The sequence below is a fragment of the Phyllostomus hastatus genome, unplaced genomic scaffold, assembly GCF_019186645.2.
Source record: "Phyllostomus hastatus isolate PE091 unplaced genomic scaffold, TTU_PhHast_1.1 phas_contig_58, whole genome shotgun sequence".
In the NCBI taxonomy this organism is placed as follows: Eukaryota; Metazoa; Chordata; class Mammalia; order Chiroptera; family Phyllostomidae; genus Phyllostomus; species Phyllostomus hastatus.
Genome location: NW_025333916.1, coordinates 17,798,085 through 17,812,483, shown reverse-complemented (window position 1 = coordinate 17,812,483; position 14,399 = coordinate 17,798,085). Strand labels below are relative to the sequence as shown.

At 37.5% G+C, this 14,399-nt stretch overlaps 1 protein-coding gene across 1 annotated transcript in view; it reads left to right on the top strand.

The window, feature by feature from the left end:
* Window positions 1–8,630, top strand: part of JMY (junction mediating and regulatory protein, p53 cofactor) — a 102,127-nt gene extending 93,497 nt beyond the window's left edge. Inside the window, exon 11 of the mRNA XM_045847807.1 lies at window positions 3,317–8,630. The gene's annotated coding sequence lies outside the window, so the exon portion shown is untranslated. The remainder of the gene's footprint in view (window positions 1–3,316) is intronic.
* The last annotated feature ends 5,769 nt before the right edge of the window (window positions 8,631–14,399 follow it).

Here is a 14,399-nt window from a genome sequence, read left to right as displayed (position 1 = left end):
TTATTGAGTTACCCCAGTTGGGTATTGGTTACACATTTGGCATTCTCCTAAGGTAATAGAGAGTTATACTCTAGTACATTTTAGTAAGCTAATTACATAAATTAAAGAGTATATAGCTTCACAACATTCACCAAAAGGTGGAAGACCCAGTCCTGGAGGGAGTAAGGAAAGGAGTAATAAACTTATTCATTAGCACAGTTATTCTTAAACATGTTTGGGATTACCTGGAAAGCTTATTAAAAGTATAGATTCCCTGGCCTTCACTTAACAGGATTCTGACCAAGTAGATCTGATGTATATGCAGGAATACATCTGTATTTTGAAGACTTAATACAGAAAAACCATAACTAACATTAATTTTTATATTGATTACATGTTCAAATACACTATTTTGGACATCAAATATTACTAAAAGTAGTTTTACCTGTTTGTTTTGGACATGGGTCCATCAAGAGAATGTCCCTCTTCTTCACTCCCAATCTCATCTCTCCCCAGCAATATCTGCAAAAATCAGTAGTGTAACAAAATGGGTGGAAAAAATCATATCCCTCTTGGGAAGTGGTTGTGTATAACCTTTAATGTGCTGGAGCCAGCATTCCACAGTACCATGGTCCTCCCATGGGTCTTGGGCTTTTGGTGTCCTTTTTTCCAAGGGCCTTATTCATAGAGGTCCTAATTAACAGTCACTCTGTAGGACTTACTGTTTTTAGATCCTCAGATAATTTCAAAGCATTTGTGCTTGTACATATGTGCACTGTGCTTTGCAGAGGGATGTAAATATATCAGTGTGTCTATTTTGTATCTTTCTGTCCAGACACCTAGGTGTCTGATTGGAATCTTTTCCCCTCTGGGTATTTGTAGATTGTCTCCTACATTACAATGTGTGCCACCTATTGCCTTGTGTTCTGCTTCTCAGTGAGCTCCTCAGCCTATGCCTGACACCACCATTTTAGTGCTGATGGGTTAATCCACAGGGGGGCCTTCACATAGACGAGTTTTTTGGTCCTTTTATTAGTTTCCTGCGGTGGCCCAGTCCAGGTACATGGCCTACCAGCAGTTGCTCAGGCCAGTGCATTCTTGTTTGTTGTCTTCCATCCCACCAGATCCTGCCCAAACACATAGACACTACAGCAGTAGTTCCTACATTCAAGCGGCTGGGCTGTTATCTGTAGCTTTTGGCTGCTAATGCAGCCTTTTATCAGATGTTAAGAATGTGTTCATGATAAATACTAACTTGAAAATTATCTAAAGCTTTTCTTTATTTGACTGAATATTTTTATGGCTGGTGTATGTAGTATAATATTAAGAGAAACAGTGAAACACTTCCAGACAATCAGTGGACGGGGTGTCCTCTCCATGCATTCAGCGGGCGGTGATAAAGGAGCAGTATTTAACTGCCCATTGCGTGCTCCTGGGAAATCCTTTTTAAAGGTTCTGGACTTTTAAATACTTCTCTGCAGGTAGCTTAAAAGGCTATAATTTGTATTTCCTATTTTTAATTAGCATCATTCTTAGAGATTTTAAATCATTGATGTAATTCATACTTCTTTGAAGAGTTAATTTCTCAAAACTTCATGAGGTAAAACAAGAAGATCCTCCATTCTACTCTTTTCATAGGTAACTATAGGTAATAGTGTCCTTGAAGGGCATTTCTAAACATAAGGAAATTTGCAGATTATATAGACTTCTTACTGAGTTTCTAATTTGTTTCCTGTGGGGCCCTTAAACTTATGAAGTCATTATAATGATGCTGTCAACAGAAATACATAGTGAGCCACAGATAGGATTTTAGAAGTTCTAACAGTCATATTTAAAAAAGGTAAAAAGGAATGGGTGGAATCAATTTTACTAATACTTTACATGATATATTGAAAAAAGTATCAGCATGTTTTCAATATTAAAAATTTATGTAATTTACATTTTTTATACTGAGTCTTCAAAATCTACCTTGTATTGTATACTTATTAGTATAAATTACACTGTAACACATCTCAGTTTTCAGTGGATGCTAAATATTCAGTGGTTGAAGTAAAATGTACTATCAAAACAAAATTATATTTAGTGGACAAATATTTTACACTACTTCAGATTTTAATTTAAATAAAATTAAAAATTCAACTTCTTAGTCACACTGCCACATTTTTAACTGCTCAGTAGCCACACATAGGTAGTTACAGTATTAGATAATGCAGAACTATAAAATAAGTTAGTATTGGGTTGGCCAAAAAGGTCGATTGGTTTTTTCCAATAGTATGGCTCTAGTATCACTTAGTTATCTTTAACTTAATTTGAAGCAATTTTGTTAGATTGTATTGTGACAGCTATCATATCAGCATGCATTTATTTTAAAAAACTTATCAAGATTGGTAAATTTTGTGTAGCCATTTTAATATTAAAGATGGAAGAAAATATGCAACATTTTCAGCATATTATGCTTTATTATTTCAAGAAAGGTAAAAAGCAACTGAAAAAGCCAAAAAAAAATTGTGCAGTGTGTGGAGAAGGTGCTGCAGCCGTTTGAACGTGTCATAACTGGTTTGTGAAGTTTCGTGCTGGAGATGTCTCCCTGGACTCGTGGTCGAGTAGACCAGCTGAAGTTGATAGCGATCAAATCGAGACATTATTGAGAACAGTCAGTGTTATACCACGTAGGAGGCAGCTGACGTACTCAAAATATCCAAATCAATAAAGTTATTAGTGAAAATGAAGAATGTATCTTTTATTTTACGGAAAAAACTAACAAGACTTTTTGGTCAGCCCAGTACTTTATTCCAGTGCATTGTCAGCTTTCATCCGATAGGTGGGCCTTTTATATGAATGCTCTGTGCCATAGGTAAGCGCACAGATCTCAAACACAACTATTTTGAATTTTTAAAAATCCTGGTAAACATCCATTTAAAAACCAGTATTAATCCTATTCTCTAAGTGTCAGTATAACAGAAATTGCTCCCTAGCGAATTTTAAAGATGTCATTTAATAGTTATTATGCTGGCAGTTTATGAGGCAACTACTTTTAGATTGTATTTTTCTTTGACATAAATGTTAGGGTAAAAGGAATAAAAATGAAAATAACATAACAACCTTTTAACAGAGATCAGTCAAGTTGTCCATATGTCAAATTTTTATTTTTACTGCTTTTTGAATACAAGCATATCCTTTTTTTTTTTTAAGTGTCTCGTACACTGGCTGTATAAATGGACATTTATAAGGGAAAATATCAGTGTTCATTCTGGACGTTGCAAAAGGTATGATATATACACTTTCCTTTAATAGGTTGTCCTTTCATAATATACTTTATTATTTTGTTTGTGAACAGGTGACTCAACAGAAAGAAAAATATCTGCAGTTGAAGATCAATTCATATTTTGGAAAACAAATTTTAACACTTGGGTCCACAATTGGATTCCATTAGATCCAAAGTGTATTGGCTCCGTGGTATGGAAAAAAGGAAGCACAATTGGCAAGTTACCACTTTTCCAGTCATTCCAATAGATGATGGAGTATTAGATATGGATGCTCCTGACTACAGTGAAGAAAAGGCCTTTCAAGGAGATTCTTGGGTTGTTGTTTTTTAAACCACCTTCCCCTCCTGTCCACCCACTTACATACTTGCAGTGGCCAGTACAGCTAGTGGTTACTGTGAGTTGGAAGAACACTGGTTGACAGAGGTCTACTGTGAGCTGTATTGGGACTGCACTGAGTAGTCAGTCATCCGCTTGAAAATTACAGAGCTTCTTCCATATCAGCTTATATACGTAGTGTGACGCTCTGAAAAAGTTCATCTTGACCGCTATAGGACAGGAGTTGAAAGAAAATCCAGAGAGAAATATATCTGATGAAAATTTCCACATTACTCATCTCCAAAGGAATTTTCATAAAGATGTTGAACAACATCTGGAAAGATACAACTCTGGAGATACATCTGTTAATGTGTTTACCACAACATGATACATTTAACATGGCATATTTTTAGAAGACCACACACTCTTACACTTTGTAAGTTTTCAAAGAAAAATGTCTGTGCTTTTAAATAGCTCTTCATAATTGTGAATTTATAATAGTTTGAATTTTATGTGCAGCTTTGTTTATGAGAAGCAATAAATATTTCAAATTATTTTTAGTCTTTTTGTTTGAACTATTGCTTGATTACTATAACTCAACATGACTTTCCTATTGAGAATCAAAATCACGATTCCTTAATAGGGATGCAGATCTTAAGTCTCTTTATCATGCACCATTTAAGTTTTTATGCTCCACAGTGAAAAAATGTGTGCTCAATGTTCAACAAATATGCAAAGAAACCAGATAGTCAGAAAAGTCTCCTTAGTTGACATTTTACTGTCTTCACATGCTTCGAGTGGAATTGTGTGAGAGAGCCTTTGTCACCAAATTTTTAAACAGCAGCTCTAGGTGCTGATTTCGTGGTAATGGAGTCCTGAAGGCACAGTTCTGTGAACGGAGCCATTATGAGTTCTCAACTGGACTGCTGTGGGCTTGAATGAAGGTAGATATGTTGGACTCATTTTACAGTGCTTGTAGAGTGTAGTTCTTCCTAAGGCAGCTCTTGGCCTTATGTGAAGGGAGTTAAGGACTGAAGTACCAAAAAGAACTTTTATTTCTTATGAGGCAATAATTCTCTGGCCTGGACTCAGAAAGCAGTCCCAGTGTAAAAGCCCCCAATGAATTGGTCTGTTGCAGAGAAAAAAAGAAATGCATACATCTTTGTCATTTTAAAGAGGTATTTCCTTCAAAATAATTATGGAGGAAATTTTCCAGCTACAGATTATATAAAACAAAGTCTTTCTGCTTAAATGTTGGCAATACTTTTATTGATAAGACTAGGAACTTTTGCACGGCATTTTCACAATATGTTGGTTTATTCTAACACTATGCTCACGTCTGGGAAGATTAGAAATACAGATCTAATATATAAAACTAATCTTCATCCCATGGTGGGGAATGGAGGTAGATTTTTTTTTTTTCTGTATACCATCATCAGTAAAGCATTTAAGCATGTTTTTTAACCCAAAGAACGGTTGGTTTGATTGTTAATGTAGTTGAAAAAATGTTTAGCACATTTGTAAACCTTTAAAAAAAATCATGTATCAATTTTACGCCTTTGGATGCTTGTTCACAACATGTTTTGTTTTTCCTTCAGTGACATTTAGAAAACACTGGATGATATAGTGTTAAATTAACAGCAAAAGCACTAGAACTCTTAGGCGTCTAGAGGGAATTGCCACCCATTTATTTAGTGTTACTGCTGAGATTCCTTTAAAAGACAGGCGGGCTCACTTATAAAAATGCCCTGCAATCGATCTTTCTGAGCCATATTACAATAAGTCTCTAGCAAGTAATGTAGGGTGTGTAGACACTCCTCTAGTCCTTGTAGGGGTGTGCCCACAGCTCTTAGCACATCCCACTGTATGTAGTACCTGGTGAAGGTCATCTCACACTTGAAGAGGAGTGGGTTAGAGCACCAGCTGTGCTTATTCTCTGATAAACAACTTGGGCACATTCACTTCCCTTCAAGATTCAGATTCCTACTTCCACAAAATTGCATGTTACCACAGGTCATCAGCCTTTTAGAGTTTTCACAAATAGTATTAAAATTTAAAATAACTAGGGTGGGTTATCCATCAAGATGAGATGGCCAGTTGAATCCTCATTTTAATTTTAAAGCAATTTCAGAACCCAACAAGAATTACATAGGCATAGTTAAATTCTTTCTTTTTTCTTGCCCCTAATCAGATGAGCATCTTTGGCCTTAGTATTGCATTTGTATATATTTAGTTATGATGGTACCTACAGATGATCACATTACCAGTTCCAAAGTTGCCTGCACTATTCATACGGTTTTAAATATTTGACAGTTATATTTCTGATAAGGTATCATTTCCATTTTAAGAATCCACAAGCAGCTGCTTGCTTGTGCCTAAATCCACTTATAAGTTAATTTACCGATCTAGTCTCGAATGCACCATATTTAAAAATAGGGAAACAAATAGATGATGTTGGGAGATGTTTTGAGGTTAATGTTACTGCTCACTTGAATGTCAATTTTAAATTTCTTCCAATGCAACTAAAATTATGTGTATATAACCAATGTGGCATGTCTAAAAAAGGTATTACTAATGGTTTAAAGTCTTAATGGTACTGTGGTGTAGCAGTATGAGGAAATGCCTGGCTAAAAAGGATTTTTAAAAGATAAGCAGTTGTCTTGCTTGTTTAATGTACAGTTTATAGGCTTACTGAGTTTGTGAGCAGCATAAAAACAATCGTTCCTTAATTCTTCATTGTAGAACTGAAACATTTCTATAAAATGCAATTTTCAAGTCCATTTTCAGATGGACTCTTAGACATAGCTATGACAGGTGATCAGGTGTAGTATTTCCACAGTGGGAATGTGGGGTTTTTCTTACATGAAACCATAGAAAATTTTCAGCACTTTTACATATAATGAGAGGGGGAAAGTTCTTGTTTCTCCAAAGCTGAATTTGGTGGCAATTTCGGGTAACAGAGCATGGCCACTTTTGCAAAACATGCTTTGGCCACAGCAAACACGAAAAAGCAAAACTCTGGTATTAGTGGAACAGAAATGAATGGGGAGCATCCTCTGTGTTTGGATGGGACCAGTATACAATGAATACGATTTAATTTTATACATTCCCTAACACTCCAGTTTTTAATTACATTCACTGAGTATGTATATATATATATTTAAGTCAATGCTCTTAGTCTAAGAAAAGTTTTTTCTTTCACTAAATATAAGGGTTTTTTAAATCTTTATAATTTCATTATTATGTACTTAACATCAGATATCAACCTGTAAAGTACTAATGGGTCCTTAAAGGCCTTATCAGGGAGTTGAAATTTCATATACTTCACCAGGTTACTTGTAAAAAATCTTTTTGAACAGATGTAAATCATTTAAAAACTGTGTCAGATGCATTGTTAACATGCAGCCATTTGATAGTGAAAGCAGAAACCTTAAGTTTTGCCTAATTCTTGCACTGAATTTAATTAATTAAATGTGCATTTTATTCCCCAATTATTGCTTTGCATAGAAGAACTACGCTTAGTGTTAGAGGACTGACTGGCAAGATTTATTTCAGAGGGAAGAGAGGTAGGAAAGGAGAAGCACCTTACTGTCGGAGCATGTTGCATTTATTTAGTGCTACTGACCAACACAGTAGTTATTTCTGAACTTTGCTGCAAAGTGCTCTTTAGTTAAAGCACATTAAAAAAATCTCTGCTTTTAATTGCTTTGTAAAATGAAGCAATGGTATTTTTTATCCTATAAATATAGTCTAATTTAAAAGTTTTTCCTAAAAATGAGTTTATAATGCTGCCTAAACGATCATGTATGTAAACAGATTTTTTAAAGGTGAGAGGGAGTCTGGACTCTGTGTGTGCCTGTGTATGTGTGTGAAATGTTTGCTCATTGAGTTATTTCAAAGATGTGTTCATTCCGAAATTTTTTCTTTGCTCACAGTAAGTGTACAGCTTGGTATTTGAGGAATTTAATTGAATTCCAAATTTATAAATATTTCTCCCCTTCTTCATACATTCATTATGACACTGTAAGGTGCATGTACAGAAAATACCTCTGAGATTGACATATTGAAATATCAATGTTATTTCACACTGAATCTCAAAGCAATCATTTGTTTTGAGGGTGAAGGGAAAGTTCTTGGGGGTTTTTTTAAAGTCAGGTATAACTAAGAGTGGCTTGTTTGGGGAAGTTAAGGACGGACCATGGAGAAAGTGATAATGTAGACGCGTACAAAAGGTATAGGTGTTGGTTATAGAGTTCAGTTTCAACAAGGGGAGTTTGGGGCTTGTTTTTTTTAAACTTGCATGTTTTATGGTTAACTATCAAAGAGTGTAACAAGTTATTCTAGCTTTTCCCAATACTAATTATATCGGTTTTAAGTATCCATACAATCACAAGGTGGCATTTTCCCTTGCGAACCAAAAGGAGTAGACAATACAACCCATACGGTGACTTCAACTTGGGCGGACTCCCCTCTGTCTCATTGATTCTCTCATTTGTACTGTATGTATTGCCAATGTTGAAACCATAATATATAGTTTATAAAAAATTGAAGGCCACACATCATTTTGCATGAATAAAGCCCATTAGGGCTAATGAAACTGATACGTTTTTTATCCTTTCTGGACAAATGAAAACTTTAATGGCAAACCAGTTCTAGCTTTGTGCAATATTACAATGGTAGAAGCAAAACACTAGCACATTGTGCTTGGCTTTCAAGGATGGCTTTAACACTGTTACAGTACATGGGCAGTGTGCAAAGTGTATTGTAAATGCCAACTCTTGCAAATTTACAATACTTAAATATGCTCAACATTCTAAAGTATTAAAAATTCAAAGAAAAAACTAAGCAAGCATTTATAGCAATACTCTGATATCTCCAATAATTGTTTCGACTGTTGCCTTTTGCTCTTTAGTGCAACTTTTCTGCATTGTAATTATCATATTGCTTTGTATTTCATGTTTTTTACACTCGTGACTTCAGAGTTAAGTACTTGTACACCAAGTATTGCAATCATCTTTCTCTTCCTGTACATGCTATGTAACAACATCCAGTTTTGGTGCTTAACAATATTCTGGTTTTTCTTTAATAAAATATTTATTGAGTTAACCTTTTGTTTGTGTAACATGGATGGTAGATGCTGTCACTGCATTTCAAGTAGAAGGAACGTGACAAGTTGGACACTTGTTACATTGAACAGGATTCAGAGACTCTTCACCCTGGTACTTCTTGCTCTTCCCAACCATTATTTATAATAAAATACTTTAATAGCAGCTTTATTTGTGCTAATAACAGCCTTATTCATGTCATCTGTGTTAATTATGCACAAACTTTGGAAACACTTCCAAAATCAGAAGGTCCTTAAATGCCTTTCATTATGGCAATCCATTTAGCTTTATGCTTAAACATAGGACTAGCTCAGCTGGATCCCAGCAGACGCTCTTACCCAATGCTGACTTGATGAAGCTTCCCACACACAAGGGCACACGTCTAAGGGACGCGTCCTTTAGTGGATTTAGGTCCCAGATGCTGCCAAACCCTCCTTTTTTTCCAGGCCCTCGTTTATAAAATAATGGGCTGAACAGGTGAGCTTTGGGACTTGTTTCCAGCTCCACAATTCTGTGTTTAACCATATTTCCCAAGTGCTCAATCCCTCTGCCAAAGGATCCCCTTTCCAGAGAGACCCCCACAACCTTGTTGTACACCAGAAACTGTTCTTTACTATTAGCATTTTCTCCAAATCTCTCCACTAATAGTCTTGCTCACCAGTTGTGTACGCTCCTTTTTCTCTAAACCTGTTTGTCAACTGCTTAACCTCTAACAAACTGATGACCTGTTCATTCTCCTACCAAGTTCATGCAAGTTCATCCTCTTGTCGCAGCAGCTGCCTCCATTTGCTCTTGGCTGTTGCTGTGACTGACTCTATATGCCCAGGCCATGAAGCATCTTTCTAGTCTCAGATTCTTCCCCATCACTAATTCCAGTGGCCAGGCCCTGCGGTGCATTCAGTAGAGCCCAGGATTTGCTGCCTCCACGCTGGCTAAGAAAAACAGGCACCGATACTACAAGGCTTTCTGTGGGGAGGTGGGTCTCCTTTTCAGGCGTTTACTCGTAGGATCTCCACTCTACATGCTCATCTCATGCCTTTCCACCAGCACAGTGTGGGTCTGAAATGCTGCTCTCATCTCGCCACCATCTAACCTCTATCCACTGGGTGCTAGTCTGGAAAGCAAATGGGCCATGTGTGTGGTCCTCCCTGTGTGTCAAAATTCTTAATCAGAACATTGAAAGAAGGGAAATAAAGTTAAGATGTGAAAGGAAGAATTACAGAATTTGATTTGACCTTCACAGTTCTACAAGTATTATTGACCATTTGAGGTATAAGAAAGGAAGTTAGACCCTGAGTTGTCCACAGTAACTACTAAGTGGCAGAGAGCTTTGCTTAACACCCCTCCGTTGCCCCCTGCAGCACCTTCACCTTCCCTCTCAGCCCTCTAAGGTCCATCTAGTGCTCAGCTTTCAGTTCAGATTGTCTTCTCATCCGAACTAGTTTCTCTTTCCCATGTCTCTAAATGACATCAGTGTCATGACATTTCCCAGTTTTGTTTAAATTTTTTTTTGGCCAATACCTTACCTCTTCTCAGAACACTAGCTCTGTTAGTATTCAGTTGCCTGGTGATGTCTGCACTTGGATGCCTCATACCTGTCTCAAATGGAATATGTCCAAATAGTTCCCGCAACCCACCCCTTCCTGGCTTTACTCTTCTTTGACAAGTCACCCAGGTTTGCATTTAGAGTCTGGAAGTTATCCTTGCTGCCTTCCTCAACCTTGCCCTCTACATCCAATCTTCAACAAGTCCTATCAAGCTTGCTTCCAGCTGCATTTGGCACACATCCACTGCTTTTTTTGTCTCTTACTACCCGCTGGTCCAGACCACTTCACCTTAACTAGACTAACACTCTAGCCACTTAACTGATCTTTTTCACTGCTGCTCTTGTCTCCTTCCGACTTATTCTCCACCCACAGTCAAAGCGGTGAGACCGTGGCTCTCTCCCCTGCATAAGACCCTCCAGTTGCTTTCCATTGTACTTAGAATCAAATCCCAAATCTGGAGTAGGTAATTCATAAAAGAAAAAAAGTCTACTTCATTAGTAATGAGGAGAACATAATTAAACCAAAATGAGATATCATTACACTCAAGAATGGTTCAAATTGAAAAGGTTGACAGTTTTGAATACTGTCAAGGATTTAGAAGAAAACAACTTTTTCATCCACTACTGGTGGTAGTGTATGGATATAACTATTTTGAAGAACTGCAAGGCATTAGCTACAAGAGTTGATGTGTGCTCACCCTGTGACCTAGCTGAAATAGTTGAATCAGGAGTCATCTGCAAAAATAGCGGTATTCTTCATAATAGCCAACAACGGAAGTAACCTAAATGTCCACCCACTGATGAGCAGACAGTTGTGGTCAGTGTGCCTACCATGTGGTGTCATACAGTGGAGTGCTGGAGAACAATGAAAACAAATAAAGCTACACGATTTGAATGAGTCTCACTGGCAAAAATTGAGCAAAAGAAACCAAAAAAAGTAGTATGTGATTCCAGGCGTGTAAAGCAAAAAAACAGGCCAAACTAAACTATGGTGTTCAAGGTATTGTTTAGGCAATAACACTTTAAAAAGGTAAGATGATTACCATAAAAATCACCACAGCAGAGCTAGCTGCTGACTGGAATGGGCGGGGCCCTCAGGCTCCAAGTCTGGGCCAGGGCAGTGCTGGGAGAGCAGTCCACTTTACAATAACTCAGTAAGTGTTGCATTTATGTTTCTGTATTCTTCTGAATAATTTCACAATAAAAAAGGTTTTTTTAAATCAATGTAGGGTTTTTTTTTATAATTCTAGAAATTGCTTCCAAAATACAAGATGCCAAAACCTTTTTCTGCACAAAATACTTTGCATTGCTTGTTCCACAAAACAAGAACAGAAAAACCGGCTCATCTCAGACTTGGGCTCTATAACGTTCTGTGCACCCTGTCCTTGGCTGTGCGTGTGCATGTGTTACACTTCTCTAATGTTTTATTATCAGAGTTTCTTATGGGAAAGCAGGTAGGAAAGTCTTTTAAAATTTCATGAAATAAAATGTCACAACATTGCATAGGATAGTGGTTAAGAGCAAGGGCTCTTAAGATATCTACTAGCTGTGTGGATTTAGACAAATTTCTATGCTTCAGTGTGTTCATCTGTAATATGGAAGCAATGATTTCTACTTCATATGGTGGTTGTATGAATCAAATGCATAAATAAATGTTAGCTATTATTTTGAAGATAGAATACCAAAATTATTCTCACACACCAAACCACAAAGATTTGAGGAATTTAGAAGCAAGAACATCTGAAACTAGACGAGATACTCCTGGACTATCTGAAAAGGCAGCAATAATCATCTATATTTCCTTCTTTAATAGAATATAATTTCATTCAAAATTCACAAAATGAATATTTTGCAATAAGCAGCATTTTAAATTAACAATAAAACTTACCTTTATGTTTGCTCTTTATAGGAAGAATTGGGTATAACTGAAAAATTCAGGGATTTCTATTTGCTGACTCACTTTACGTGGAAATGCAATGCTAAAGAATAAAAAAATAACCCTGTGGGTGCATTACAATGATATCAAGCATTCAATGAGTAGTTGGGATGAATGTGTTTTTTTTTTAATTCAATAAAAATTATTGATTCAGTCAGTATTTACATGGTGAGTTGATCAAACTTTGGGTCAGGGTTTCTTTTAAATAAAACATAACTTCTGAAAAAAAAATAATCCAAACATATTAATGTCAGTGAACTTTCCATTAAACATGGTGACTTAAAACATTGAATCTCCCTGGCTGGCGTAGCTCAGTGGATGGAGCGCGGGCTGGGAACCAAAGTGTCCCAGGTTCGATTCCCAGCCAGGGTACATGCCTGGGTTGCAGGCCATAACCCCCAGCAACCGCACATTGATGTTTCTCTCTCTCTCTCTCTCTCCCTCCCTTCCCTCTCTAAAAATAAATAAATAAAATCTTTAAAAAAAAAAAAAAAAAAAACATTGAATCTCCTTCCTAAATTCCTAACATGGCAGTAAAGGAGTAAAAATCAAAAGAGAAAATTATGGACAAGAAACAAGATGTAGGGGAGGTAACTGACCTGAGAGTCTGCAGCGGGATACTGGGAAGCAAGGCAAGTCCGGAGGGGTAACTTTGGGAGGCACTCTGTCCTTTGAAAGGTAGGGATGAGAAGTAAGTGTGAAAAGCAGAGATACAAAGTCTCAAACAAAAGCAACAGTCCCAACCCCCATCCCCACATCTCCTGAGCCCTCCTTTCCCACTGCAAGATACTGGAGAGGTTCATCCTCTGGATAAAATGAGCCAGAGAAGCTCGAGACTCAAATAGCAGGTACAAGAGGATGGCAGAATTACTGCCAAACACCTGAGGATTAAGTTACAATCCTTTAGAACCACAAGGAACCTCGACTAGGCCTCGACTCCCCAGTCCCCGGGTGAATCTAGAAGATCCCTCTGGAGAAACTAAATGGCCCCAGAGAAAAGAGGATTGATTCGGCTAATCCAGTATCTGATTAAAGCCAGGAGGAAGAGAGAAGTGGAGGGAAGAAAATTAGTAAAGAATATAAGAAACGTACTGTTTTCTTTGCCACAAATTGAGTTGAGTTTTCTCTCATGTGCAACCGAAGGATTTTCAGAAGGGCCTCTGAGAAGCACTCCAGTCAGATGAGAACTCAGAAATGCTCCCTGGATTGGGCCACAGGGAGGTACCCTGGACCTTGGAGAGAGCACTTTTGGTGCAGGCAGAGGCCAGAGGCCAGAGTGGAGAAGTCTGCAGAGCAAATGGAAAGTTAGGAAATGGAGATAATTCATGAGTACACCATTCTTTCAAAACATTTTCAATGAAAAATCAACTGATAGCTCTAAGGATTAAGACTGGATTTTTTTATTTATTTATTTTTTTTGGTAAAGGTAAGAGACACTGGAGCATGCTCGTATAAAAATAGAAAGTAAAAGCGACTTGAAATAACAATTGTATTGTTTCTTAGGTAAACAAAAAACTACGTTTATAATTAATAAAAACAAAATGGAGGAGAAAATTAATTATCCAATTCAAATATCCCAAATATCTTTGACCTCAGTGATAGGAATGATTTCAATTCAAAGGATTAGAGGAGGCGAGAAGCATATGATTTATTTTCAAGCACCCACCTCAATTCTCCATGGGTATATAATACACATGAAAATAGTCACAGATCTAGTCTGGTCATGAATGGACTTTCTAGAAAAGGTTTTCCCACGGAGTTGTCACTGGTTTCTTGTCACTAGCACACTGATTTGATTAGTCTACATTTAAGGTCAGTTCTTACATTATCCATTTGCTCAACAAGTAACTTAACCATTCAGTAGGATTCACTACACACCGACAACGTGCCCTTGTGGATACACAGGTATCCGCCATTCCAGGGCATGGAAATAGATTGCAAAGAAAAGCAAGTCTCTGCATTCACAGGGCTCAGCCGCGTTAGACCAGCGTTAGACCACGTTAGACCGGTCCACCGCGCTGCCACGTGTGAAACAGGTTTTTGCTGCAGCTGCAACACATCGCGGCCATCAGGACGAGACCATGCGGCCCAGAAACAACCCCATTGCGAAGGGCGGGGCCGCAGCACTGGCCACACCTCCCGGAAGTGCTGTCCTTGGTAATCTGTAAATCCCACAGGGAAGCAGAGGAGCCATTTCAGTTTAGGGGATTCTAACAACCTGAAGTCATCTTCTTTAAGTTACCGTCCTAATT